The sequence below is a fragment of the Amblyomma mixtum genome, chromosome 2, assembly GCF_055824585.1.
Source record: "Amblyomma mixtum isolate Tamu chromosome 2, ASM5582458v1, whole genome shotgun sequence".
NCBI lineage: Eukaryota > Metazoa > Arthropoda > Arachnida > Ixodida > Ixodidae > Amblyomma > Amblyomma mixtum.
This window is the reverse complement of record NC_143013.1, coordinates 40,388,660-40,394,356: the sequence shown is the minus strand read 5'-3', so window position 1 is coordinate 40,394,356 and position 5,697 is coordinate 40,388,660.

Genomic DNA, 5,697 nt, shown 5'->3' with positions numbered 1-5,697 from the left:
TGTTGCTTTTCTGCTCTGTTGTGGCACTGATTATTTTATCACTGCAAGTTATTCTTGCGCATGAAAGAGTGAAAAATAAGCAGCAATGATGCTCCTGTCGCTGACTGTACTGGCATCAGTAGAAGGCTTCATGCTGGTACCTGTCACTTTGTTTAGTATTTGGCAAACATGCCAGAGTTCATCTTGATTGCGGTGGTTAAAGGTCATGAGTGCAAGGAGTTTAGATACAACCACACTTCCCGACTTAATGGCACGCTACATTGCTCACATTGTGCATGTTGTGAAGAGTTTGCAACATTTGCTCACTGTGCGTGCTTGTGCAAGATGTTTGTACATGTTTCAGTACGCCGCAACATAAGCAGCTCAGCTGTGCATTCCTTCTCATCGTGATGACTGGAGCAGCAGCATATGTATTACACAATATATGTGCAGATTTATGAAGTGCAACAATAGCATTGACTTTTACAATGGCACTTACACAAGAACGAACTAACGTACACCAATTCACTGTGCAATGTCTATGCACATTGAAGAACCCGAGGTGGTGGAAATTTTCCAGAGCCCTCCACTACAATGTCCCTCATAGCCTGAGTCGCTTTGGGACTTAAAACCCTTAAACCCCATAAACCAAACCAATTAACGTGCACATTTTAAAAACTTTCGGAACCGCGCATGCGCAGACGGGGCCTTGGGGAAGCGGAATTAGTAGCACATTGCACTGTGCTAAAACTTTGTTGTAGAAAGTTTCTGCGTAGTGCGCGTTCTGCTGTCATGATCCGCTACTGCATCACCATAGTGGCACTGCTGCGGGTGTTCAACGCGAGTTAGCGCATTACTGAATCTGACCGTGTTGTTTATAGTGTTGTGAACACATGCGGCAGCAGGCGGTGACGCCTCCGCCCCCCTTTGCATCAGCGAAATTTTCTCAGTAGTATGGAATGGAATCTAGTCCAAGCTGGCATGCAGCCCCTCTGGCCTGTATGAAATTGTAGTGGTCCCACCCGGCAGATCATTGTGCAGTTAGCAAATTCTTCGACACCACGTTTGCATGTGTTAGCAAAATGGCTTCACCAGAATGCATTTCTGTCGCTGGCCCCAATTTGGTCGTCAAAAATTCGAAAATTGCGTGACCATCGTCAGTGTCAATGTATGGAAGGGTTGACAAAATAATAATCTCGGCCTTTTGCCCGTCACTATATTTTGATGGTCGAAATTATGTGCACGTGCGCTGCATCAGAAAGGTGGTGTATGCACGTTTCAGCACCAAAAGCTAAATGCACTGGCGTTGTCGCTGATAGTATGGGGATAGAGAAGCATATGGCACCGCTGAAAACAGATGCGAAATATAGAACCTTCCGTCGTTCATACTGGTGCGTAATCCCACTGGGCCGTAATGGCAGGTCATTAATTTTTATTCAGGCACGCTGCTAAGTGGCAGTCACTCTGCTACTGAAGTATATTTATATGGTGCAAGGGTCCGCTGACGTGTCCTCATCGCACCTGCTTGTGCACATAGCCTTCCGCGCACGTTATTTATTATTGGTAAGAAGGAATTCATGTCAATTAAGACATGCGAAGAAGCAACCGGCAGTTCGCACACGCTCATTGGCCACCGCAGCGTGTTCAAGCCTGCTGGAAACGCGCAAAAGCAGGCAGCACCATCAGTTATCCTCTGCAACAAAATGCGGGTTTCGAACATCCATAAGTACGGACCTTCTCCCAAGGTGAAACCAAGAAAGGTGGTCCTCGATAATTGAACTTCTGAAGGGGCAGAAAATTTATTAGAAATGTTGAGTTAGTACGCGTTAGACAAGTCCCGAGTGGCGGTTCGAAGATGCTGGTTTAACTAGATTGCACTAACTGAATTCGTCGAGCGTGGGAGGCCAGCGTCAACAACTTTGCATTTGTGTACGGAATCCAGGGCCTGTGGACACCACTTTTTTGTTTGTAGTCGTATGGATCGCCCACTGCACATGGAATCTGCCTATGCCTTGTAGGCAGTTGTGCAGTTGAATTTTTTCTCTGGCGTGTAGTTGCAGTTTCCATCTTCCATCAACCAAGCTCGTTTGGAGGATGAAACGAAAAAAAAAAAAAACCTTATGTGGTATGTCTGCATTCCAGTCTTCTGTTCATTGTGGTGATGCATAGGAGATTGCATGGATCACCACGTGGCAGTCACCTAGGCTCGCTAAACCATTTATAATCAAATTTTTTCTCTCCCCAGTTTGTATCGACAGCCGAGCGATAGCAATGACATCAGATGTCAATATAGGTCACATGAAACATGAGAAATTGCGAAATAATCGCTGCTTCACCGTTTTTATTCACTGCAACGATAAACTCTGCCTTCCTCAAGAGCCAGAGCGCAACAAGTGAAGAAGCAGTGATTGATTGCAGTAGACATTGTTGATACTGAAACAGTTGAAAGAAATTCTCTTATAAATCATTTAGAGGCAGTAGGTGATGCTAGCATATGACCAGAGTGGTGATCCATGTGTATTAATGTCTTGCGCATCACTGCGAAGAAGGAAGCACAATGAAAAATTTCTGAAGAGCCCCAGGTGGACCTTCACTGGGGTGTCTCACTCCCTTCTCATTTCCTTTCTGATAGCCAATAGTTATATTACAGTGACCGTGATGTCACAGTTGAAGTAGTTTTAAGATAATTAGAGATATACCTCTGTTCCATGGTCTCCACCGAATTTTTTTGGCTTTTCTATTATGAGCTTGATTGGGTCAAAAGCGTGTTCTGCAATTAAACGCACGCCGTAGATTCATCTCAGCTAAACAAGTGAATTGTTCAAGCAAGTTTTGCACAGAAATGGCATTTGGACGGCAGAATTGTTTATATCAGATTTGTTTGGGGTACTTGCCTGAATCGATAAGAAAAAGTCGGATATTCGCATAGCCTGCGGCGACGACGAAGCGAAAATGGCCTCTTTCTCGGCGATTGCATCGGTAGCGCCAACTCGTTTCTCGGCCGTGGAGATTCAGCGGAGGAGGCGGGGGAATGTTGTACGTTAGGTTTAAAGATTCTGTATCACGAAAGTATTCAAACAGTGCAGTTTTGATCAAACTAAGCTTTTTGTGATCATTGATAAAGCAGTTGCTGAAGTGTCTTCAAACCTCCGCAAAAGACCTCCACAGCGAGCCGGAGTACCCGGGTTCGAACCCGACCGCGGCGGCGCAAGAGGCGCCCGTGTGCTGTGCGATGCCAGTGCAGTTAAAGATCCCCAGGTGGTCGAGATTATTCCGGAGACCTCCACTGCGGCACCTCTTTCTCTCTTATTTCACTCTCACTTTCCTCCCTTGCCTTACGGCGCGGTTCAGGTGTCCACCGAGATATGTAAAACAGATACTGCGCCATTTCCTTTCCTCAAAAACCAGTTTACCTATCTACCCATTTATCTTTGCCTAATCGCTCCACGTTTGACCAACGACATGATGCAACCAAAAACCAAACCAAACCATAGAGTTGGTTTGGCTTCAGCAACTTAAGTTGGTTCAGCAAGTCCGTCAGTCAGCGAAAGCCAGTGGCGCCTTGGACTAGGGGTGCCACCCAAGTTGCTCGAGCAACCTTCCTCATATTAAATAAAAGTTTCCTCTCTCTCTCTCTCTCTTCAATAATCTAGTAACGTTGGCTTCAATGGCATAGAAGGGGCCAAGGCACAGAAGCGTTTCGAGGTAAAAAGAAATAATAGGTTATAGGCTGACAGCGACATAGTTATGCATCATTTTTTTTTAATATTCGGACCCCTGATACAATCGCTCTTTGTCGCGCATATGAACTGATTTTTCTTTATTTCGTTGATTTTAATTTTATATGTTTTCATCTAATAATGCGTAAGACGTTACATTTATCACCAAGTAGAATTCGCCAACGGCCGCTAAATAATTAATTGTTGAATTTCATCTCGTTTTCTTTTTTTTTCGGTTTCATCCGAACGGTGGTGTGACGTCAAAGGTGAGTTTAGGTCATGTGATCCGCCTGGCGACGGAAGGCACTGTAGAAATGCTGTACCTTCGATACCTTCGCTACACACCCTACCTTCGCCTGTCTAGTCGCGGAAGCCCCCGCCCATTTGAGCCCCTCTGTGCTTGAGCCTGCGCGCCAGGGGCGGGGAGTAGGGGGCCTTCTACATCGATGGAAAATAAAGTTCTACTACTACTACTAGGTCATGTGGGGCGCGAAAAAAAAACAAAAAAAAAAAAAAACTTCTATGTAACCGTTGATACTTCGTTTGCTGTTATTCTAGGTTTTGAAGCGGGGTGGCTTAAGCGTTGTACCTGGTGAATTAAAACTACAGCGAATGTATTGCTGTTTTGGTTTCATTAGACATTTCTTTGACATCACACAGTGATCGTTCGACTGGTGAAGCCGAAACCGAAACAGCATGAAAGAAGAAATTAAATATTAATGTATATACCGGTGATTCATGTATGATAATGTCTAATACATAATTTCAAAGAGCAAAATACGCAAACAAAATTTTTTTGTCTGTTTAAAGAACGCATCTGTGTTTCAATAAGCCATAATAATACTCCTGGCAAACAGTTATGACATGTGTAGCGTGTGGTTGATATTTGGGCTCATTAAATTCCGCTGTTTCTGTTTAATAAATGTTTCTAGAGTTTAATGGCACAGATGTGCACAAAAGATGTTGCAACTTTTATAACGAAAGAATGTGCGCTATGTGCATGGCGAATGGAGGGGAAAAGGAAACTTCGCTGTTTATTCCAATACTGCTCATCTTCAGTTTAATGAAATCATGACACTCGGCTATTTAATCGCCTCATTATTAAATGGACGCAAATTGAGATAATTGAATACAGGACGCTTTCCAGTTGGGATCTAACCACGACAATGAAAAAACCAATTCAGCCAGTGCAGAGCGTAGACCTCCTATATTATTCCTGTATTATTAGGCCTATGTTATTCGCATCAGAAATTTGCATACCACAGCACGCATTGCGAAAACAATAAAAATCACACCCGTAAAGTTTGAAAGTTTGAGGAAATCTAATTTGTTTAGAGTTCTGGGCCACAACATTTTCTGTTTTTTTTTTTGGCAGTTTTTTTTCCTTCGATTGATTTGACTTACGAAATATCTGTAACTCTCCTTTGTAGCGGTGTGGTTGTGCTCAGTTTGATGTAAATTTGATTGTTCATTTGTTTAAAAGTATTAAAAAAATTTAAGAATTGTAACCTTAACATATGACTGCTATATAAGCCGCAGGTGCTGCGGCTTATATACGAGATTTACCTGTAGCGTTTTGTAATCTTATTGCACACATATTTTTTCCTTTACTTCCTTCTGTTAACTTTCTTCTAGTAACTGTAATTCACTAATCTATGCGTTGAGTTCAATGTGGGACATCCTGTAACTCGTCAGCCTTCTGTCATTCAAGTTTTCGGAGACATTTTGTCCCTCAAAAACTGCACATGCTTGCTCTATTCATTAGAATCATATTGGTTGCATCACGTGTTGCGCGCTGGCTACGGCGTACGCATTTCACATGCCGTTGTTTCATCTTTGTGTGAACATGAACAGCATTATCTGTTTGGTTTGGTTTATTGGGGTTTAACGTCCCAAAGCAACTGAGGCTATGAGAGACGCCGTAGTGAAGGGCTCCGGAAATTTCGACCACCTGGGGTTCTTTAACGTGCACTGACATCGCACAGCACACGGGCCTCTA